The sequence below is a fragment of the Dermochelys coriacea genome, chromosome 6 (genome assembly GCF_009764565.3).
Source record: "Dermochelys coriacea isolate rDerCor1 chromosome 6, rDerCor1.pri.v4, whole genome shotgun sequence".
In the NCBI taxonomy this organism is placed as follows: domain Eukaryota; kingdom Metazoa; phylum Chordata; order Testudines; family Dermochelyidae; genus Dermochelys; species Dermochelys coriacea.
Window position 1 is genome coordinate 89,171,790 of NC_050073.1, and position 24,955 is coordinate 89,196,744.

The 24,955-nt window shown below is 45.7% G+C and overlaps 1 protein-coding gene across 2 annotated transcripts in view; it reads left to right on the forward strand.

Moving 5' to 3' along the window:
- NRXN3 (neurexin 3) overlaps positions 1 to 24,955 on the forward strand; it is a 1,462,434-nt gene that overhangs the window by 777,750 nt on the left and 659,729 nt on the right. The gene's annotated exons all lie outside the window — the stretch shown is intronic.

Consider the following 24,955-nt stretch of genomic DNA (forward strand, 5'->3'; position numbering starts at 1 on the left):
GTTCTCTGAAAATGTCCACTCAATATGCAGCAGCAGTCAAAAAAAGTTAACAGAATGTTGGGAATCATTAGGAAAGGGACATATAATAAGACAGAAAATTTCATATTGCCTCTATATAAGTCCATGGTACACCCACATCTTGAATACTGCATGCAGATGTGGTTGCCCCATCTCAAAAAAGATCTATTGAAATTGGAAAAGGTACAGAAACAGGCAACAAAAATGATTAGGGGTATGGAACGGCTTCTGTATGAGGAGAGATTAATAAGCCTGGGACTTTTCAGCTTGGAAAAGAGACGACTAAGGGAAGATATGACAGGTTTATAAAATCATGGCTGGTGTGGAGAAAGTAAATAAGAAGGTGTTGTTTACTCCTTCTCATAACATAACAACTAGGGGTCACCAAATGAAATTAATAGGCAGCAGGTTTAAAACAAACAAAAGGAAGTATTTCTTCACACAACGCACAGTCAACCTGTGGAACTCTTTGCCAGACTATGTTGTGAAGGCCAAGACTATGACAGGGTTCAAAAAAGATCTAGATAAATTCATGGAGGATAGGTCCATCAGTGGCTATTAGCCAGGATGGGCAGGGATGCAAAGCCTGCTCTGAAGTGTCACTAGCCTCTGTTTGCCAGAAGCTGGGAATAGGTGACAGGGGATGGGTCACTTGTTGATTACCTGCTCCATTCATTCTCTCTAAGCACCTGGCATTGGCTGCTGTGGGAAGACAGGCTACTGGGTTAGATGGACCATGGGCCTGACCGAATATGGCCGTTCTTATGTCTGTTGAAGGGGTTGTGCAGGTTTCTTTAGAGGGGGAGGACTGAGAGGTCAGATACGTACTGATCACTTTGTGAAAAATGTTTACTCAGGGATGATATGATATTTTTGTCTTTTATCATTTTTCTGTCAGAGTTCATTTGGGAGTGTAATGCTTGTCTAGTTTCACACCCTTGGGCATTTGGCGCACTGGAGGAGGTACAGCCCATGTTATGATAGCCGTGTGTAAGGCCCCTGGATCTTGAAAGATGTGTTGAGGAGGAGTATTTACCATTGTGGCAGTGTCTGCAGCTTTTGCATCTGTTGTTCTGGCAGGGTCTGGTGGTGCTTTGAGTTGATGGGTCCTGGTCTGTGGAGAGTTTGTGCCTGATGATGAGCTTGGCGAAGTTGAGGGGTTGTTTGAAGGCCAGGAGAGGGGGTTTGGGAAAGATTTTTTTCAGATGGGGTTTCTATTCAATATGTTTTTTAATTGTTTAATGATACCCCATGTGGGTTCCAGTGTGGGGTGTGTGGGAACAACTAGGGGTTTGTCAGAAGTTTTTTTTTTTCTTTTTCTGTATTGAAGCAGGTTCTCTTAGGGTATTTGAGGGGTCCATTCCATGATGCGATCTGCTTCTCTGGATGAGTGTCCTTGTTTGGTGAAGGCAGTTTTAAGTGTAGTATGGTGTATGTTTCTGGAGCTCATTCACCTCTTCCAGTGTGTTAGGCCTGTGGCTCTCAACCTTTCCAGGCTACTGTACCCTATTCAGGAGTCTGATTAGTCTTGCGTACCCCCAAGTTTTCACCTCACTTAAAAACTACTGGCTTACAAAATCAGACATAAAAATACAAAAGCACACTATTAATGAAAAATTGCTTTCTCATTTTTACCATATAATTATAAAATAAATCAACTGGAATATAAATATTGCACTTACATTTCAGTATATAGTATATAGAGCAATATAAATAAGTCATGGTCTGTATGAAATTTTAGTTTGAACTGCCTTTGCTAGTGCTTTTTCTGTAGCCTGTTGTAAAACTAGGCAAATATTTAGATGAGTTGATGTACCCCCTGGAAGACCTCTGCTACCCCCAGGGGTACATGTACCCCTGGTTGAGAACGACTACCTTAGGCAACTCTGGAGCGGAGATACAATGGAAACATGATCTTCCTGTTCCGGAGAAGGGAGGGTCTGTGAAATCTCCTTATTTCCCTTCACGTCCAGCATCAAGGCACAGTTCTCTCTGGCACAGTTCTCTCCTGTCCGTCATCACTCTGAATGTCAGACTGGGCCCTCCCTCCTTCTACACTGACCATGACCCTGCATAGCACTTCCAGATGGTGGAAGGAAGGATTTCTCTCTCTCTTCCTTTTTGACTTGAACGTCCCCATACGTTTTTCACAACCCCTGATAACTGCCTCTCACTTCCTGCCAGTTCCATCCCAGAAGGCGAGTGGCAATGGGCAAACTCCAATAGTGCAGCTAATAGTTTAGCAGTGGCTGCTGCATCATGGAAAGTGAAATGGTTGATTAGCAGTCTCCTCGCTGGGGAGAGACTTCTGCTTCCAACATGTTCAGTGTACAATGAATACCTTGTGGCAGTAGCAGAGCTCACTGTAATGTACTGGTAGGTATGTATGTGTGTTAAACAAAATCAGGTCTAATCAAGTGTTTGTGATTGTCTTCCTGGAGCGGCTGGCCATCCTACAGAGACTATAAACCATTCTACTGCTACAGCTAATGGAGATTTTCATTTATCTTTGGTACAGGCCTATGTGGGGTTCATTTATCCCCGATGCCTTGTGTGTAGTCCAGCTGGCACCTGTGATACCTGAATGTAGGCTACTGGGTTAGATTTGTCATAATATAAGGAGAGTCGCATCTGTATATAGCTGTGTGGTTCTCTGCTTTGTTTCAGAATTTGTCAGTTATACCCAATCCTCTCTACCCTGCCTTTTCCTTGCTCCAGGTGTTAAGAATGGCAGCTGGAGCAGAAAGAAGGGGGAGTAGGACAGGAGAAGCACTGGAGATATCTCTCTTTTGGTTCAGGGGTGATTGGGGCACTGGAATGGGCTGCAGGAGATGCAGTTTCTTCTGAGTCCTTCTAAATTTGAGATGAAAATGATGCCCTGGAAAGGATAGCTCAGCATCAAACTGGAAAGAATCCCTGGAACCAGTTCAGATTCCAGGAGGGCTAATCTCTACTCTAGTGGTCCCCAACCTTTCTTGTGGGAATAGCTTATTGCTATTCCCAGAAGACTGTGGCGGGCACCGGACACCCCGCTGCTGAAATGCCACAGCCGAAAAGTGGCAGTGGGAAGAAGCGTCGTCGCCGAAATGCCTCTGAGAAATGGCAACACTTCTCGGCAGCATTTCGGTGGCAGGGTATCCTGCGGGCGCACAAAAATGCCTCGGTGGGCGCCATGGCACCTGCAGGCACCGTGTTGGGAACCCCTACTCTACTCTTTATCCTCCTGTAATTTATCTATATTTATATAGGAGGCCTGATCCTCCTTTTGCTTACATAGGTGTAAATCAGCAGTATAACCTCTGCCAGTGGAGGTAGAGCAGTGTATACAGAGGAGACTTAGCCGGGATGAAATAACTTAAAGGACTTACTGGTACCCCGGAATCCTGGGCGGGGGTGTGGCCTCAACCAGAAGAGGCGTAGCCTTTAAATCACCCCCAGAAATACCAGTTGCAGAAGCAGCTGGGAGCCCCAGGGCTCAGGGGCAATTTAAAGGGCCTGGGGCTCCGGCCGCCACTACCGCAGCGGAGCCCCGGGCCCTTTAAATCTCAGCACAAGCCCAGCTGCCAGAGCCCTGCGGTAGCGACAGCAGGGCTCTAATGTTGATTTAAAGGGCCAGGGGCTCCGTGCGGTGGCTGGAGCCCCAAGCCCTTTAAATCACTGCTGGGGAAGCCGGTCTGGTCTGGCATGGCATACTGGACCGGACCAGCTTACTTTCATCTCTGGATTTAGCTGCTGTAACTTGCTTTCCATACACGTGTTACTGTGTTGTGGGTCTGTTCGAAGAGACTTTAAATCCCTGGCTCTGTCTGCTCTGTGCCAACACTGAAGACTCTAGGATACTTTTCATAACAGGAGTAGCCTGACCCAGTGTCCTTGAACAAAATTGTATGCTGCCACTGCATGTCAGTCTTCTCACCCCAGAGGTGGCTGCATTTCAGTCTTCGGTGTTTTTGTGTGCACAACCTGTGAAGTGCTTTGGGACTTTTTGTGATGAGAAGCAAGAGATTATCTGTCCACTGAGCGTGATCTTTCCAGGACAGCTGATTAAGGGCAACTGTTACTGACCTTTCCATGTGGTTATCAGCAGGGAGAGTGTTTGGGCTAAGTGAGCTAGAGGGAGGATACAAATGGGAGAACTTTGCTATTCCAAAAGCCATTCAGGGTTCCCTCTGATGCCCACACCTTTTTGCAGACGTTTCCAGTGCACAGCCCCAGGTTACAGGCTGTGGGTTTTCATCTTATTGCTCTGTGCAGTATACCCAGAGCCAACATGGGCAGTAAGACGAATGGCTGTTTATTTCAGCTTCCCAGAGCTAATCCATCATGGAGCATGTAGCAAATGCAGTTCTGCACTCTAAAAGGCTTTTATTTCCAGAGGTAAAATAAATAAATAACTAGACGTAGGATTTTTTTTTTTGCCTGCCACCTTATTGAACACACTCATTTACTTCGCAAAACATTCATAATTTGAAAATTGTTTTACTTAGCTGCCGGTTATTTGATGTGTGCGAGGAGCTAATGGCAGTGTTGCTCTGACATAGCAGTAAAAAAATAAATAAATAAAAATCCAGTCTTCCTTTTGATCACTCAATTAATTACAAGTTAGGGTTTTCATTCCAGTGAGCGGCAAGGAGCCCTCCCCATTCAGAGGAGAAGAACGAATCCATTGTCAGCTTCTATTTGTACCTTTTTGTGAACATTATTTTTCCTTTTTTCTCTGATGGTTCAGTAAAATGGATGAAATTATAATTAATACATCACAAGCTGTGGCTCTCCTTGTAATAGTTATTAACTCAATGCTCATTTATTTTTGCTCCACTTTTTGTGGAACATGGGGATTGTATTTCCAGGAATTTTAGTACCCCATTATAAGGTTCCAAGGAGTTTCTTCAGACAAGATCAGGTCATTGGTCTGTCAAATTTGGTAACACACCTTCTATCATATCAGAGCTGGCCCAATGGCTGCATCCAATCTAGTGTCATGTGTCCTGCTGTACTGGATCAGACCATTCGGTCAACATTTAGTAATCTTTCCTTCGGCATTGGCTAGTGTGTTGAATAAGTCCCAAAGCCCCCCACTTAGGCAGATTTGCTGTTCCAACTAGGGAAGACAATTGAGGCCAAATCAAAATTTAGACAGAAAAATATTGCTAGAAAAATACTATCCTCTAGCTTTAATGCCTGGTGCCTTTCATTCCAAAGAATCCCTAAGGTTGGAATTAGGCCAGGATGTTGGCGCTAACATCCTCTCTCATGTGAAAAGTACCACAGCATCTTTAATGGCTACACAGGATCATGGTTTCTAGAACCAGTCTGAAAGACAGCTCCATCTAGCACCCTGCTGGGGCATTATTTCAGTCCTAACTCAGAAACTACTAACTCTCCAACATCCCTTTCTGCATGCATCATCTTGGATTTTCGTAGGAGGAACTTCCATCCAAATACACTGCAGGCCTAATACAGCTTAAACTGAGGATCCGACAAAATCATAGCCTGAGGTGGGCTGACTGCAGGTCAAGAATAGTGTGTGTGTGTGGCGGGGGGGAGGAGGAGAGACAAGATGCTCAATATCAGTTCTTCAGCTGACTTGAAACACAAAAAGGAAAAGGGAGGTGGAACCTCAGCAATGATTTGCTCTCCTGGTTCCTCAAGAACCTGCCTGCAATTCAAGATGATTAAGCCTCAACTGGAATATTGTGTCCAGTTCTGGGATCCACATTTCAGGAAAGATATGGACAAATTGGAGAAAGTCCAGAGAAGAGCAACAACAATGATCAAAGGTCTAGAAAACATGACTTATAAGGGAAGATTGAAAAAATGGGTTTGTTTAGTCTGGAGAAGAGGAGACTGAAGACTGTATAGTTTTCAAGTACATAAAATGTTGTTACAAGGAGGAGGGAGAAAAATTGTTCTCCTTAACCTCTGAGGATAGGACAAGAAGCAATGGGTTTAAATTGCAGCAAGGAAGGTTTAGGTTGGAAATTAGGAAAAAGTTCCTAACTGTCAGGGTAGTTAAGCACTGGAATAAATTGCCCAGGGAGATTGTGGAATGTCCATCATTGGTGATTTTTAAGAACAGGTTAGATGAATATCTGTCAGGGATGGTCTAAATCAGTGGTGGGCAACCTATGTCCCTCCAGGGTAATCCGCTGGCAGGCCACAAGACAGTTTGTTTACATTGACCATCCTCAGGCATGGCCACCCGCAGCTCCCAGTGGCCACGGTTCGCTGTTCCCGGCCAATGGGAGCTGCGGGAAGTGGCGGCCAGCAATTTTCCTCCCCATTTCCTCCCTTCCTGCACCTCCCATTGGCCGGGAACGGCGAACCACGTACACTGGGAGCTGCCGGCAGCTGTGCCTGAGGATGGTCAATGTAAATGAACTGTCTCGTGGCCTGCCAATGGATCACCCTGACGGGCCGTATGCTGCCCATGGGCTGCAGGTTGCCACCTATGGTCTAAATAATACTTAGTCCTGCCATGAGTGCAGGGAACTAGTTTAGATGACCACTTGAGGTCTCTTCCAGTCCTATGATTCTATGCTCTCCTGGTTCCTCAGAAACCTGTCTGCAATTCAGGATTGTTTAGGTTGTTTATAGCTTTCCTGCCTTCCTTCCTTTCCAGTTAATTATTCATGTGCTTGGTACTAGCAGAGGGGTTTTGTTTTCCTTTAGGTGTAATTAGAGCAATCAAAGGGTTTGTAATAGTGTAATACAAATGTGAGTCTATTCTCTTTCCCTCTCCTCTGTATCTCTCTTCTGTGTCTCTTCCTTTTTCTGTCCTGTCTGCCTGTGTCTGTCTGCTTGCCTGTCTCTCAGTCTTCCTTTTTCCTGCATTCATTCTCTTTATTTATATTTTTTGCACAGTGGTAAAATTAAGAATCCAAACCAAAACAAACTTCTAAACTGCAGGTTTTCTGAATCCTTGCACGGAAAATTGGCCTTACCATAATAGCTATCAACAGTGATAATTCTGAGGCGAACAAAATGAAATTGCACCCTTAAGGACAGTAATTTGTATACTGTGTATTTAAAAAGATGGATGACAGCGGGAGAGGTGACAATGCAGGTGAATTTTTAATGTGGTTTATCTTTATATTTTGTGATAAATGGGGAGGAAAATTGCAAGTGTGCTCAGCCAGCCATTGAACCTGTGCTAGGGTTTTGATTTCATTGTATGGTTCAAGAGAGAATTCAATTCCCAGTTCATCTCCCACCCCCATCCACCTTTTGTTTTTATTACAGTCAACCTAGTGGGTCATCTTTATATAAAGCCCGAAATTGAATTTACCCTTCAATGATAAAGATAGACCGGCATATAAGTGCAGGTGTGCATGCGCACACACACAAGTATTTGTGACTAAATCAAAGATTTCTCTTATATAAATGGGTTCCTATTGCTGCCTGAGCCATTCAGTGATTCTGCCCAATGTATTTGTAACATCACAATAGCTTCTCTGGTGGCTGCTTATGATGCCCCATGCACTGGAGTGTGACATCATATGAGTCCTCCAGGAGCAAGATTTGTGGTAACCAGTGGTGTTGGGAAGTATAAGACTGCTTAATGTGGCACTCCCATATATTTCTGCAAGTTTAGGTCTGACAGGGGCTCCTTTAAGGCTTCACTACTGTTATCTGTATTACAGTAGTGCCAGCAATGTGCCTGGTGCTGATGACGCTGTCTTTGCTCAAAGAGTTTATAACTCTGAAAAACCATGGCATAGGTGAAGGGTGGGGAAAGGGAAAATGAGGATCAGGAGGATGGCAGCCACAGGGCTTGTTACTTTGTTCTGTATGTAGAAGTATCCCTAGCTTGCTCTCTACTGAGCCATTGGCTTATTCTTTGTCAATATCTGGGCAGATGTAGGTCTCTGATGGATGGCGGGGCGGAGGGGAATTCAAAGAAACAAAGGCAGCGGCCTTGCCAAAAGACACATTCTAGGTGTAAAGGGCAGCATGGAAGAGATTGCTCACAATGAGGTCTCAAATGTTTTGGAGTGCAGGGGCCTGAGCAGTAGAAACTCCAGAGGCAGAGAGAAGAAGTTCAGGGCTGGGCTGTTGGTGAATGAGCATGATGGTCCCAGGGCTGCAGTGGTAACCTCTTAATTGTGGCTCCCAGACTAAGAAAGAAGCCTACAATTGTCTCTGAGCTGGAACAGCAGTGCCCTTTGTGTTTTGGGCTGCAGCCTGTGAAATCCTGAATTATGGAAATGATGACTGTTTTACCCCAGGCAACGAACTGCAGGGAGGGATGAGGAGGATGAGGGCACCAGCTGTGTGCACCATATTTAAAATCAGCAGAGCCAAGGGAGTCATCTAGGCTTTTTGTTTTCATTTGTATGGGCATAGTTAGTAAGAAGAGCCACCAGCATTGTGGGATCAGCCTCACACAATCATGGGCCACTTTCCATCTGCAAAGCCTGTTCTTTAGATGTGATCTAGGTCTCTGAGTCTCCTCTGGTCAATTCCGCTTTGCCCTCTCCACCACACTGAGAATCAGAAAGTGCTGCTGCTGTTTCCTCCCCTCTTTGAAGATCCCATTATATCATCCTTGGGGGCTGATTGCTCTTTAATTTTTTTCCCATATGAAAAATGACAGGACATGCCACATCCAGAAAGGCAAGGGGTGCTGATAAACAGGAGAATATTAGATCAGTGCTCCTGACAGCCCCTGGAGACTACCAGTGGCCAGGTAGAGGGAAGTGAAAATGACAATCCCACTTCTCTAGCCATACAGCAGCTAGGAGTTGTGGGATGGTGGAATGGATCGCAGTGCATCATGGGTGCGGGCTCAACATCCCATGATGCAGTTTTTCTCATCCCATCATTCCCTGAGCTCAGACTGACCGGGATTTGTAGTCAGCAAATGATGAAATTGCCGCTGTGTGTTAAATCCAGAAGCAACTACCATGTTTTGTAGAAAAATAAAGATAGGTTATCTTTCAGAGAGTTTGTTTTTATTAAATACCAATTAACAACACACACTCAAGGCTTGGTGGGAAGGGAGATAACAGTGAAGGGCAGATGTTCAAAGGGGTGGAGTGAATGGGGTACCAAGAGGTGCGGGGAAGTTGCAAGTAATATGTGGGAGGAATCTGGGGAGGGCATGGAAAGCCGTTTTGTATTGGCTGTGGGGAGTGGTGGTGAGCATGCATGTATTCTGCTTGCAATGTGATTAGGGACTTCAACATCTCTGTTTGCTCCTCCATCGCTTTTATCATCCATTTCTGGCCCATTAAAATTCGCTTGTGGCTCTCCTTTCTGTCCTGCCTGTCTAATTTAATTTTTCCTTCAGGCTCTCTCTCCACTCTCTGCATTCTTGTTTTTTGGCCTCTGATGATTGGAGCACCTTTCAGAACATGCCCTCCTTGGTTGCTTCCTTATTTGGCAGAGGTGCTCCGCTGGTATGTTGGGGGTTCCACTGAAGGCCACATCTGCAGAAGCACAAGAAACAAACAGAAGCATGATTGTTAGTTCACACACAACATCGAATCATTATAGTAAAATACACCTCTTTTTAAATATGAATCTGTTTCTCACTGTCCCTTGGCAAGCACACAGCTCACCACAACATGGTGAATTTGGCTCCGGGGGCGATGCTCAAGATGGGGAAAAGGGTCTAGGTGTTTTATTAAGGGGTCACTGCAGGAGACTAGGGACAATACTGTAAATTCTGCCACCATTTTCCACAGGCATGGGTCATTGAAGACAATATCTCACTCCTGAGGGTAAGCAAGGTTGGAAGGGTGCATCTTTATGCATGCATGCAGCTTCAGATTGTGTCCCTATGCTGTTCATCTGTGTCCTGCTTCGTTCTCTGCACAAGTGATAGCTGATTGTTGTGGGAAAGTTTCCTACAATTGGGGAAGGAACAAAGCAGCTCTGCCAAGGAACCTTCAGCAGAGGATTGGCGAGTACCTCCAGGAAAGGTCCTAGAGATCTCTCTGGAGGATTCCCATGAAACCTTGGTATGCATTAGCACATTTTCTGCCGCAGATCATAGCTGCACAGGGGAATGTGAAGCACTTGCAAACACAGCTAGTTTTGTACATTTCTATCCCTTCACCCACTTCTAGAATATACAAAGCAAAGGACAGCTCTACCTGATATAATCAAGCGGCATCAATTAAAAAAAATCACTTACCAGTGCTCTCCTCTCCTGCATTATGCGCACCAGAAATGGACTTCTGGGACTGGCTTAGACCCCTCTTGAGTGGAAAAGAGGTCCTGTCTCACCATGCCACCTGACAACCCTACCGGGTGCTCCACATCATCCTCGAACTCAACCTCCTCATCCATGACTTCATCCTCGGGGTTGAGTCTGCTATCTCTAGCCCCACTGAAGTATAGACAGGGCTCTTGGCGGTGGAGGTGGGGTCATAGAATCATAGAATCATAGAATATCAGGGTTGGAAGGGACCCCAGAAGGTCATCTAGTCCAACCCCCTGCTCAAAGCAGGACCAAGTCCCAGTTAAATCATCCTAGCCAGGGCTTTGTCAAGCCTGACCTTAAAAACCTCTAAGGAAGGAGATTCTACCACCTCCCTAGGTAACGCATTCCAGTGTTTCACCACCCTCTTAGTGAAAAAGTTTTTCCTAATATCCAATCTAAACCTCCCCCATTGCAACTTGAGACCATTACTCCTCGTTCTGTCATCTGCTACCACTGAGAACAGTCTAGAGCCATCCTCTTTGAAACCCCCTTTCAGGTAGTTGAAAGCAGCTATCAAATCCCCCCTCATTCTTCTCTTCTGCAGACTAAACAATCCCAGCTCCCTCAGCCTCTCCTCATAAGTCATGTGCTCTAGACCCCTAATCATTTTTGTTGCCCTTCGCTGTACTCTTTCCAATTTATCCACATCCTTCTTGTAGTGTGGGGCCCAAAACTGGACACAGTACTCCAGATGAGGCCTCACCAGTGTCGAATAGAGGGGAACGATCACGTCCCTCGATCTGCTCGCTATGCCCCTACTTATACATCCCAAAATGCCATTGGCCTTCTTGGCAACAAGGGCACACTGCTGACTCATATCCAGCTTCTCGTCCACTGTCACCCCTAGGTCCTTTTCCGCAGAACTGCTGCCGAGCCATTCGGTCCCTAGTCTGTAGCGGTGCATTGGATTCTTCCATCCTAAGTGCAGGACCCTGCACTTATCCTTATTGAACCTCATTTGATTTCTTTTGGCCCAATCTTCCAATTTGTCTAGGTCCTTCTGTATCCTATCCCTCCCCTCCAGCGTATCTACCACTCCTCCCAGTTTAGTATCATCCGCAAATTTGCTGAGAGTGCAATCCACACCATCCTCCAGATCATTTATGAAGATATTGAACAAAACGGGCCCCAGGACCGACCCCTGGGGCACTCCACTTGACACCGGCTGCCAACTAGACATGGAGCCATTGATCACTACCCGTTGAGCCCGACAATCTAGCCAGCTTTCTACCCACCTTATAGTGCATTCATCCAGCCCATACTTCCTTAACTTGCTGACAAGAATGCTGTGGGAGACCGTGTCAAAAGCTTTGCTAAAGTCAAGAAACAATACATCCACTGCTTTCCCTTCATCCACAGAACCAGTAATCTCATCATAAAAGGCGATTAGATTAGTCAGGCATGACCTTCCCTTGGTGAATCCATGCTGACTGTTCCTGATCACTTTCCTCTCCTCTAAGTGCTTCAGGATTGATTCTTTGAGGACCTGCTCCATGATTTTTCCAGGGACTGAGGTGAGGCTGACCGGCCTGTAGTTCCCAGGATCCTCCTTCTTCCCTTTTTTAAAGATGGGCACTACATTAGCCTTTTTCCAGTCATCCGGGACTTCCCCCGTTCGCCACGAGTTTTCAAAGATAATGGCCAAGGGCTCTGCAATCACAGCCGCCAATTCCCTCAGCACTCTCGGATGCAATTCGTCCGGCCCCATGGACTTGTGCACGTCCAGCTTTTCTAAATAGTCCCTAACCACCTCTATCTCTACAGAGGGCTGGCCATCTCTTCCCCATTTTGTGATGCCCAGCACAGCAGTCTGGGAGCTGACCTTGTTAGTGAAAACAGAGGCAAAAAAAGCATTGAGTACATTAGCTTTTTCCACATCCTCTGTCACTAGCTTGCCTCCCTCATTCAGTAAGGGGCCCACACTTTCCTTGGCTTTCTTCTTGTTGCCAACATACCTGAAGAAACCCTTCTTGTTACTCTTGACATCTCTTGCTAGCTGCAGCTCCAGGTGCGATTTGGCCCTCCTGATATCTTTCCTACATGCCCGAGCAATATTTTTATACTCTTCCCTGGTCATATGTCCAACCTTCCACTTCTTGTAAGCTTCTTTTTTATGTTTAAGATCCGCTAGGATTTCACCATTAAGCCAAGCTGGTCGCCTGCCATATTTACTATTCTTTCGACTCATCGGGATGGTTTGTCCCTGTAACCTCAACAGGGATTCCTTGAAATACAGCCAGCTCTCCTGGACTCCCTTCCCTTTCATGTTAGTCCCCCAGGGGATCCTGGCCATCTGTTCCCTGAGGGAGTCAAAGTCTGCTTTCCTGAAGTCCAGGGTCCGTATCCTGCTGCTTACCTTTCTTCCCTGCGTCAGGATCCTGAACTCAACCAACTCATGGTCACTGCCTCCCAGATTCCCATCCACTTTTGCTTCCCCCACTAATTCTACCCGGTTTGTGAGCAGCAGGTCAAGAAAAGCGCTCCCCCTAGTTGGCTCCCCTAGCACTTGCACCAGGAAATTGTCCCCTACGCTTTCCAAAAACTTCCTGGATTGTCTATGCACCGCTGTATTGCTCTCCCAGCAGATATCAGGAAAATTAAAGTCACCCATGAGAATCAGGGCATGCGATCTAGTAGCTTCCGTGAGTTGCCGGAAGAAAGCCTCATCACCGCTGAGGGTGGCATCCAGTTCCTTATAGAAGTGGCAGGTCTTTGGCGCAGCACAAGAATGATGGCTTGACTCCCTTGCCTTCTGGTACACCTGCCTCAGCTCCTTTATCTTTTCACAGCACTGATATGTCTAGTTGGCAGCTGGTATCAGGTGAAGTAGCCCAGGGGTTGGTCCTGGGGCCAGTTTTGTTCAACATCTTTATTAATGATCTGGACAATGGGATAGATTGCACCCTTAGCAGGTTTGCGGATAACACTAAATTGGGGGGAGAGGTAGATACACTGGAGAGTAGGGATAGGGTCCAAAGTCTCCTAGACAAATTGGAGAATTGGGCCAAAAGAAATCTGATGAGGTTCAACAAGTGCAGAGTCCTGCACTTAGGACAGAAGAATCCCGTGCACTGCTACAGGCTGGGGACCAACTGGCTAAGCAGCAGTTATGCAGAAAAGGACCTGGCTATTACAGTGGATGAGAAGCTGGAATATGAGTCAGCAGTGTGCCCTTGTTGCCAAGAAGGCTAATGACATATTGGGCTACATTAGTAGGAGCATTGCCAGCAGATCGAGGGAAGTGATTATTCCCCTCTATTCAGCACTGGTGAGGCCACATCTGGAGTATTGCATCCAGTGGGCCATCCCCACTACAGAAAGGATATGGACAAATTGGAGAGAGTCCAGCAGAGGGCAGCGAAAACGATCGGGGGGCTGGGGCACATGACTTATCAGGAGAGGCTGAGGGAACTGGGCTTGTTTAGTCTGCAGAAGAGAAGAGTGAGGGGGGATTTGATAGCAGCCTTCAACTACCTGAAGGGGAATACCAAAGAAGATGGAGCTCGGCTGTTCTCAGTGGTGGCAGATGACAGAACAAGGAGTAATGGTCTCAAGTTACAGTGCGGGAGGTCTAGGTTGGATATTAGGAAACACTGTTTCACTAAGAGGGTGGTGAAGCACTGCAATGGGTTACCTAGGGAGGTGGTAGAATCTCCATCCTTAGAGGTTTTTAAGGCCCGCTTGTCAAAGCCCTGTCTGGGATGATTTAGTTGGTGTTGGTCCTGCTTTGAGCAGGGGGTTGGACTAGATGACCTCCTGAGATCTCTTCCAACCCTAATCTTCTATGATTCTATGTGTCCCGTTCATAGCCCTTATCCAACATGCCATGAGAAATTTGACCATAGGTATTCAAAGTTCCTATGGCGAGAGTGGAGCTGGGACTGCAAAGCCTCTTCTCCCCACAGTGCCAGCAGATGCAGCAACTCAGGTGTGCTCCAAGCAGGAGAGCATTTGCTGCATGGAGCCATCATGGTCAGCTGGAAATATGTGATTTGAGCTGTCTATGCCAAGCAAATATAACACCGACAGACCCCGGTTGTTGGCAAGCGGGATTGAACCTGGGACTTCTGGAGAAAAATGCAAAAGCCTCTACTGTGTGAGCTAAAAGCCATATGGCTTTTAGCTAAATCTGTAGAGGAAACTCATTAATCTCTCTCTCTCTCTCTCTCTCTGTGGTCTAGCTGCCACTAAATTGGACAGAACACCACACCCAGGAGGTGTGTGGGTTACACAAACTGGAAGTGTATTTTCAAAAATTCCCAGGCCTCTAAACGGGAGGGGTGGATGTCTGTGTACCTGGATGCAAAGCAGTGGAGTTTGAACTGCTTATCAGAATGGTCAGGATGGGCATTGTGGGATACCTCGTGGAGGCCATTTACAGTGACATAACCAAGTGCAGTGTCTACACTGACGTTTTGTCGATATTACTTCGCCACAAAAACCTCTACATCTCTTGTCGAGCTGGTTTTATTTTGTTGGCAAGGCAGGAGGGTTTATCGTCAGAAGGAGCATTGCAGCGTGTCCACCATCACTGTGTTGTCAACAAAACTGTGTAATGTAGATCAGGTCCAAGTCTATATCACCATCTCACTTTCTAGTAACTGGCCCCAGTGAAGGGTGATTGCTACTTACTAATAGCTGAGAAACAGCATTAACACAATTGTCAGGGGATTGTGCTTTTAGTTGAAGGTGCCTGGTTCAAGCAGTACTGATGACTGTGGTGTCCACATGTATGAGGTCGTGGTTCATTTCACAGTATTGGCATATACTATTGAACCACATTACACTGCAGAGGCAGATCATTTCAGTGGTGGATTTTCCCTTATATATAAATTTTCCTAACTAGTCATTCAAGCTGACTGATCCTTTTTGAGGCACTCTTGGATTGTAAGATGCAGTTTTTATTAATAAGTGCAGGGTCTCCTTAGTCCCTAGGGAAATCAATTGTTTATAATCAGCCTCTTTATGTGGCAGATGCAGCTTCTGAATTAGTATCCAGGTGTCCCTGGAATCTGCAGCTTCCGTCCTACCAGCTCTATTCAGGAACTGCTTTTCCATCCAGAGATGCCCTCTGGAGAAAACAACTTGTAAAAACAAAGCAAATGGCCAGAAAACCACTTTGCAGCCAACTCTGCATCTGTCCTTTTTCCTTCTGCAAGCTTCATTGTAGAAAGCTTGTTGGTACATCATGGGGGGCTTAACACATTCCCATGAGACATCCAGCGTAGACCAATGTTGGACTACTCCATTTATGACCACAGTACTTAGGGTACTAAATTCCCTTTGTCATACCTGCCATAAGAGAAATGTCCTTGGATTGACTTTACATATCAGAGATTGCTACTGTTATCTGAAACTTTGGTTGGAATTTCTGAATTTGTTCTGCTCCTCTAAAAGCCAATGATGTTTGTGCGTAACTTTGTGTATTGGCCTATTTCTATATCCCAGTGTCAAATGCCAAAGGATGTAGCAGTTTCCTCTTACACTATATGTAAGTCTTGCTGCAGTCTATGGTGTTAACTTCGAATTTGAAACTCCTCATGAATTAGAGGATTCCTAGTTAGCTGATGAGCAAGGACTGTCTTCCTCTGTTTGGAAAGTGGTAAGCACATTTTGTGCCCTATTGCAATATAGAAAATAGCTGCATTTCAGTGTTGAATGAGGTGATCACTCTACATATTGTGAGCACTTTTGGATTCTTCAGAATGACAATTGCTATGACCAGGTAAGATATTTCACAATGATTTGACTAGGATGTCACCGTTGCTACTTGATGGAATCAGAACTGCTTATCTGAGTATTCTAGGCCCCTCTACTACTAACAGCTGATGGAGATTCACTCATAGCTCACTTGTGCAGCAGGAGGATTTGAGTCCTGTCCCTGCTCTCAGTGAAGTTCTGGGTGGCCCCAAGAAATAGCAGTGTGACGGTCATGAAGTTGTAGATGATCATGCATTTGTTAGAATACTATGATTTATCTTACAAAGAAACAAAGACAAAACAGACAGCATCCATCTTTCAGCCTTCTCCCTTTCTTCCTTTACTTCTTTGAAGTGCAATATTATTATTTTTGGGTCTGATTTTATATTTGGAAAATCACTGTCACCCCAGATTATGGCCCAAGTGATGAGCCTTTAATTAGACACTGTATCATACAAAGAACACTGCTGTTTAGCTGGGCTAACAATGGGAAGCCCATAAATTGGTAATTTGGCTGTCAGCTTCCATAATGTTCTTGACAATAACAAAAATGTGGGTTTACACCACTGTCTAGATTCCTTTATGAAACATGAATCTTTGGATTATATTTTAAAGGATTCCCTTTTGCCCTCCCCTTTGCTTTTCCACCAGTAACAGCGAGATTGAACAAAATTAAAAATTTAGCAGTACTTTCAGTACTGTAATGAAAAATAGCAGTTCTTCATTTCCACAGCTCCCATCTTCCCCATTGGTGTGTGAAAAGCTTCTTCAGTAATCCTGATATTGTTGAGTAATTAAAAGAGGCACTGAAGCCCCTTGGAAAACTTTGAAAAAAAATCTCTTTAAAGGTGTGTCTGCCTAAATGTCATACTTTTCTCCTTCCATGGTTTTTTGAAATTATTATTATTACTGGCAAAACTGGCATGTAAACAGGGCCATTAGCAGCAAAGGGACAAATCTTTGACCCTGCCCTCTGGTGTTAGGTTCACACAACCAGGAGGTCCTGAACCTCTTTTTGTGTATGCCCAGTTGGGAGGCTGATGCTGAATGTGTGATTTTTTTTTTTTTTTGTGTGTGTGACATCCTGAGAGCTGTTGAGCCCCAGCAGCTTCAACTGAAGTCAGGTGGGAGTTTTGGGGGCTCCGTGAGCAAGACACACACAATCTGAGACAGAACCATTGGCAGCACCCAACAGTCCTCCTCCCAATTGCATGGCTAAACCTCAGGACCCTCTTTCCTCTCTCTTGGTGTCATGCCATTCCTAGGTGGTTTTATTGCCCCATGAATATGCAGACGAGGTCTGACTGTAGTCCATGCTACACTACTGTTGTTTTGTGTGTAATTTTTAATTGTGTTATATAATATAGCAGTGACACATATTAAAGAGATTATGCAACAGTCGGGTGGTTAAGCTCCTTTTGTGCCTTATGCCACTACCCCAGGCATGCTACAGTCATCCAGCCTCGATGCTGTCTCTCTCTTCTCATGGTAGATACAGCATAGGGGATGTATGTTTGTGTATGCATGTATAGATCCTGTAGGTATTTACATGCACTTAGGCAGTTCTTCCTTGCAGCAATTTTATTATCTGGATTTGTCAGCACCCATTGAGTCTAGGCATCACTATCCCATTCATATGCTCCCTTGGGCTGTCAGCAGTCGTCAGATTGACTGGCAGGGTGTCTGCTAAGCCTTCCTTTCCTGGAGGAATATTACAGCAGCAAAACCGATGAGGGCCATGACATCTCTGAGCGGGGACACTGCATGAGGTCTGCATGGTGTGTGTCGGCCCCTATTTGACGAGCTTTCTCAGCAGGTTGGGTTTTTTTGTTTTGTTTTTTTAATTTCCTGTTCTTGTCAGTCTCTGTCGTGATATCAAGCTTAGCTTCCTTTTTTGGAGACTCAAAAAGACTGAGTCTTACTACGTCAGGCTGTGATCTTCTCCGTTCTCATAAGCAATGCAGGGCTGGAGCAGGGTAATTGTCCGGATGCAAGCACTCCACACAACAACCAGCTGCTACAAGAAGTGGTGCTAGCGATTCAGTAGGTGGCACTCTTCCTCTGAGTCAGGACTGAAGCAAAGACACAGCATGGGACTGAGGGCTACAGGTGCCAATTTTTTGACTGAGCATATAGCCAAGGTCCTGGTCTCTTGTGGTTGTTAAAGCCTCCCATAGATTCTTTCTAGGAGTCAAGGTGTTAACCTTCTTGTCCTGCCAGATTTCAGACTGAGTAATTAGAAGAGAAGTTCAGGAGAAATGTAGTTTCAGCTGGATACAGGTTTCTTCTCTTCTTGCTTTAAATTGTTTGGAGCCATTGCTGTGCACTGGTAAACAGCAGCCCTATCCCACCCCAGAGTTAGCTGCATTTCAGTGGTTCGTGTGAGCCCAGCATGTGTCGTTTGTGAAGTTCTTTCAGATGAAAAAGCTGCTATAAATGTAAGCGATTGCTGCTCGTTTCAAAGCTCCTCTCTGAATGTGCAGCAAATGATTTTATGTGGAGACGACAGACCACAGCTGCAGATCAAGGGTTGGACTATGAACTCTTTACTCACACAAGTAGTTCATTGATGTCTGTTGGCCTTACCATTGGGAGGGAGGAGTTAGTGATATGGTCCAAAGAGCTGCCACTTCTGACACCCCCGTGTGAGTGGGATAAGCTGGGTGTACCATGCTCCTCTATTAGATTGGAGTCAGGCAGCTCAGTTGCAGAGCCCAACCGGGTTTGATGAATGTGTGTCTAGCACCCTCCAGTCCAGTTGCCTTAGATGCTGTTCAGAGAAACATTGGGGAGACAGTTTTCTGAAGGAAGAGCAGTGCCTCTCTTAACAGCTTCTGGAAGTGCCTGTGCTAACTGTGCAATTCATCGGGAGCCATAGCTGTGCTGCGCTTCCAGGACTGAAGCAGTGTACGATGGGGATGTTGAAGAAGGAAGAATAAAAGAAGACTGGAGGCCTCCCTTCCAGTCCGTCACAGTTTGATATGGGCTCTTTTCTGCCTACAAAAAGCCACTCTGAGGAGACTAGTCCACACCTTTGGGACCTGAGAAAACAGTAGAGGCATAACTTGGGGCAGCCTGAGCAATAACCTACTCCCCGCTGCTAAAGCCAGGCTTGGAGGATTGTGGTTTGTGTCTGTTTCCACTGATGGATGTTGCATGTTGTAATCTGTGAACTGTATCGCACACCCTGGCCACTCCCCCTGCCATAGCTTCTGTCATGGCTTGCTGTGTTTATGAATCTGACAAAGACATCGCAAGCACAACTCATCCGCTGATCTGTGAGGGAGATAAGACCACTTGTTTTGCTTCAGTGGAAACCCAACTGACAGCAGCAGAGGTTGCATTGACTTCTGCTAGGGCCAGGACTGATGGTTTAGGGTTGGAAGTTCACAGGGACGCTACAGGCCCTGACCCTTGGCTGTGTGTTACTCAAGCTTTTTGGACTCTTGAGGACCAGAGAGTCTAGCTAGTCTCAGGTGTGCTCTGCTCTGCCTGTAGACAGATACTGCAAACCTGTTTTTTTCCTCATATAAAATTCAGTTCACTTTTAATTTATTTACATAAATAGTGAACTTCATGCTGGTGAAAGGTGCAGAATTAACATCCCTGGTGACTGTAGTCCTCTGTCTACCTACAACATAGTCAGCAGAGCAAGCTTTTCTTGTACACACTGGATGCCCCACCCCTAACCTGCAGGGACCTCCTCCTGGGGGTGAGAGTAGTCTGGTTTCCTTGGACCATTCAGTCTTGCACTTCTCTGTAGAGACTGTCCACAGAGTCTTGAAATGAGGACACATACGCAGTGGATTTGACTTGCAGTGTTCGTATCCCTGGGGAGCACTCTAGTACCTCAAAATCCCAAGAGAACCTAGAGTGCTCACCTTAATTAGTGCTAAATTTGGATAGATTTGGGGCAAATGCTGCAGACAACCCTCTTCCTTCTTAATATCTCTTTGGTCTTGGGGGCCAGCGAGGTGAGTGTGCACCCCATCCTCTGGTCATAGAACACTTTCAGAGGATCATTGGCGTTGTTGTTGCCACTTTGAGAGCCTTCTCCCTCTTCTGGGGGCTGAATTACTAGTGGAGTGTTCAGGGCCTGTTGAAAGAAAAGGGCTGAGCTTGGTGAGGGTTATTCTGCGGTAAGAGAGGTTCAGGGGGGTTGGAATCTGGCTCCAGTCTACTCAGACGATCAGCAAAAGGTAGCAGAGGTTTGGATGTGACACTATAGTTACTCCCACACCTGTGCTCTCTACCAAGCTGGGGCACTGGACTTAGAGGGAAGAGCACTCTCTTAAGTCATCAATGCTGTCTTCAGTCGCACATGGATTTTCCCTGGGGAAACTTGATACTACTTAGCTTGCTGAGTGTTGCTAGATCATAGACTGGGGTGATTTTGAGTGGGCAGGGGGTCTTCATCTCTGCCCAAGTGCTTCTGGGGGTGTGGAGAAGTGAATTTACACTAACAAACTCCATCCTCGACACTGCCCTTCCCATAAAAAGAAGCAGCCCTGCACTTCCTGGTCTCCACTCTGAAGCTCATTTACTGGGCTTAGTGGCGTATGTTTCAACCCTTTAATTAAGTCCTCCCTTTGTCTCACTATCTGTCAGAGCATGCGTTCCCATTTTTCTTCCTGCAGCACTTAAGCATAATTTGGTGTCAAACACATGCTTTCTGATTGAGGTCCAACCAGATTTACTTGCAAATGTGTCTAGGTCAATAGCATTTGTTTCAATTAGATATACAAAGAGCCATTATGGTGCTCTGGCACGTAAGTCAAAGGGGAGATTGTGGGGAGGGGAGAAAAGGAGGGGGTGGTCTGAGACCCTGCCAGGGACTTCAGTAATTTATGACAGAAAACTGTAAAAACATATCTGATACCGCTGGCCTCTCGCCAAGCAGGGCTGTAGCAGTTTCAGCTGAGGAGTAATCAATAGCCAGGGTCAAGTCTGCTGGGCAATCTGAGCTGCATCACTTTGATTTGAGAAAATCATTAGCTAGTTATCTTCCAGCGTATCTGGGATCATGGCCCCAGTGGGCTGAATGAATAGGGGACCTGAGCCACAGCCATGGCCGCATTGGGTTAGGGTAGAACTGGCCTAAGACACCATTTCCTTATTTATTTGCTCATTTCTGTAAAAATTTAAGGCCAAATTTGAAGGCCTAAATTTAGGCCCCCGTGTAAGAAGACTGATTCACTCCCTGACATTAGCAGCACCCCTGGCTCCAACTAACTTCAGTGGGCTCCTAGGCCTGATTATTAGAAGTGCTGAATATTTCCTTATCGTGGTGGGAAAACGTTGTCCTTTAGAAGCTAGCATTGTGTTGTCCAAAATATGATCAAGTGCAACCTGTGGCCACCCTTTATTTGCTGATATTCTACAGGACTATAGGGTGCAAGGCTCTTTAAAAGACAGACAGGACAACAGAGTAGTGTCAGGAATGAATTTAGCCTAGATGGTTTGAGTGACTTTCCCTAAGAGGGTCAGGCATAGAACTCGGGTTTTTTGACTCCTAGATCCTGGCTTTTACCACAAGGCTATCCTTGCCATCCAGTGCCTACCTTTTTAACTGAAGGCCTGGTCAATGGCAGGGAGGTTTATTATTGGTAAATTCAAGACACAGGCTGTTTCTGTTTGATCTATGAAGGAACATGGCAATAGAGACAATTATTAATGGTTGATTGTCATTGTTTATTAATAATCCTTTGCCCTCCTCAAGTACCTGCCATCTATGGATCGGCATTCACTTTACAAACTGTGGCAGCAGCAATATTATGGACTGACGTGATGGGGATAGAGGTGAGAGATAGTAGTACTCAACAAGAAAGTTACAGTAATCAAGGTAGGCCACCGATGGCTGGAGGTTAAAGCCTCTCCGCTCTTCCCATCACAGGGGAATTTGAGTGCATGTTTGCTCATTATGGGGATTCTAGTAACTTCCTCTGAACCATGTGGTCCTGGCCTCTGTCAGAGACAGGACACCAGAGGAAATGGACCTGATTTCAGCAATCTGGGGTGGGGGGTGAGGGGTTATCTCTTCCCACCCTGCCCTTTTCCTTCTGTGGTGTGACAGTTTATTCTGCTTGTGGCATCACAGTGGGCTGTGATTGACAGCGCTGAAGGAATCCAGCTCTAGGAGACTTATTAAAAAGGGAGCCACTTGTAGGTACACCCCTTGCAGCATAGTCCTGGGCACAGAGGGACAAAGAAGTTAAGACAAAATACAGGACAGTGCAGTCAGCACCTTAGTACAATACCCTTCTAGTTGCTTGCCCCAAGTGAGAACAGTGACCCTTTAAATCTCCCATTATAGGATTTATTTTGTACCGCTACTTCCTGTCTCCCAAGACTGTAACTTGGGTTTTATCTTGCTCTCCTTTCCCCTCCTGCTAAGCCCTGTTGTGTCCTCTTATCTCTGTAATCTGCCCTGTGCTCCCTGACCCCCACAGCTGAGTCTCTTGTGCAGACCCATGTCACTGCTCACCTTGTTCACTGTAACCTCTTACTGTCTGGTCTCGCTGTCTCTCTCGTTTATCTGAATCTTGTCTCCCTTTCCCATTATTCTGAGCACATCAATCTTCTCTTTTTCATTCCCTCCCTCAGCTTCTTGTCTCCTCCCATATCAAATTCAGGCTCTTCAATCTCATCTATATCAATTGGCATAATTGTGCCCTCACACACGTCTCTGTTCTTATTTCTCTGTATTCCACGTCTCAATCCTCTCCTCTTACAGTTGCTTTCATCTTCTCACACTCCCAAGTTCACCGTTTCATCACGTCTCCTGTGCCTACATTCTTGCTTACTTCGTGCTCCAAATGCTCTCTCCCTCCTCATTCAAATAGTTAAGAATCATCTCTTCAACCAATCCCTCCCCTTTTCACCTCATTAATCTCCTTGTGCAGGCTGGCCGTATTTGCCAGAACATTTCCATCTTGCTCTCTTTCCTCTTCAGACAGTTAGGAAGTATTGATTCTACCAGGAAAGTGTTAAATGAATTCTGCTGACTCTGTTGTAAGTGGCCCATTATCTCACCCCTACCCCCAGATTTAAGAGAGGAATGGGAGGACAGAGGATCTAGGGTGTGGGCTGAGCAACCCTGAAGGAGGAACAGTATGGCTACGTCTATGCAGCGCAGCTTATAACGGTGCGGCTGTGCTGCTGCAGCCGAGCCATTGTAAGCTGCACGGTGTGGCTGCTCTTTATCACCAGGAGAGAGCTCTCCTGGCAACAAAATAAAACCACCCGCAACGAGGGGCAGTAGCTTCAGAGACAGGAGTGACGAAGTGCTGTCCACACCAATGCTTTTCGTCACTAAAACTTTTGTCGTTCGGGGGAGGAGGGTGTTTTTTTCACACCCCTGAGCGACAAGTTTTAGAGACGAAAGTGCCAATGTAGACATAGCCTAAGAACAGCCAAGCTTGACCTGAAATTTATTATTGTTGATAAAGCTTAACCCTGAACTTCTGATCTACAGACTTAACCCTAGTCTACACGACAAACTTATGTTGATATAACTACGTCGCTCAAGGGTGTGGAAAATCCACACCCTTGAGTGATGTTGTCCTACCAGTCTAACCCCTGATAGGGCACAGCACTATGTCAAAAGCAGGGCTTCGCCTGTCGACGTAGCTACTGCCTCTCGGGAAGGTGGAGTACCTATGCTGATGGGAGGGGATCTCTCATCAGCATAGGTAGTGTCTTCACTAAGCACTACAGTGGCACGACTACACTGGTGCATCTGCAGTGTTGTAAGTGTAGACAAGCCCTTAATATTAGAGCAGGTTAGGAAGGCACCAGCTTCACCCATCCCCACATCAAATAATTATCCCGTGTCTGTTTTCTTTCAATTCTAAGCTTTTTGGAGCAGCAGAAGCATCTCTTTCTCTGAGACTAAAATGCTCTAGGCCAGATTCTGATACCTCTGTTCACATTCAGTAGCACCTTACACCATGAGTGGTGCCATTGAAGTCCATGGGAACATGTGTGGAAGAAAATGCTATTCAGTGTAAGGGTATCAGCATCTGGCGCTATAATGCAAGAGTGGCATTCTATAAATAAATAATATCTTTAAAGCGTGGTTATAAAATGGCACCTCCTTACACCACAGAGCTGTTTGCCATTTGTCTTTGGTGTGATCTCTACATGCTCCGCTCACACAGATAAATTTAACATTTGCAGAGCCAACAAAGTTATGGGAGCTGGAGCTGGACTCTTCTGCCTTGTTCATCCTCAGTACAACGGTATTGTCAGCTACATTCCAAATATGGAATCTCTATTATGGGTGGTGACATAGGAGACAGAAAGAGGAGCCCAGCTGGATTTCCTAGATCTCTGGTTGAGTTTCTGGCTGATCTAATTTAGAATCACAGAGAGACTAAAGAGGGAGCCCCACATTGTCATTTCTATCAGATCACTTTTCACAGTGTACGTTAAAAGTTTTCCAGGGTGTGAAAGGTCACCAAAGCACTGAGCTCCCCATGGCCTGAAACGGAGACCAACTGACCTCTTAAACTAGAATTTTTATTTGCTACGGTAAATTGCACGACTTCACGTTCTAATAAGATCATGTTGCTCTTAAATCTGGCCTAACTTCTGAGGGGGAGCTGGAAGGCTCTTCAAAATCTGTCACACACAGAGGATTTGTCTACAAAATAACAGATTTGGGTTAAGGAAACAGCTTGCTCTAGTGAGGAGAAGAACCAGAAAATGGTAGCCAGCAGCCTCCTGGGTCTCCCACTGCCTCAGCCCCTGACTGACTCTTGACCTTGGCTCACAGACCTTGAGAGAAGAAGGTGGGAATCCCCTCAACCCCCTTAACGGAAGGCTAAAACTGAAGAAAAAGCACTGAAAAACAGCTGCTCCTGAATGGAACTCTCCAATGGGAAGAAGGGACTGATCCTGTGAGTTGCTGGGAGACCTGTGATGCCAGCTGACTTCAGATGTATTATGTAGCTTGTAATAATTTATAGTGATCAGAGAGAGATTCTGAACTTGAGGAAAGCTTGGTCACTTAGTTTCAGGAGGGCT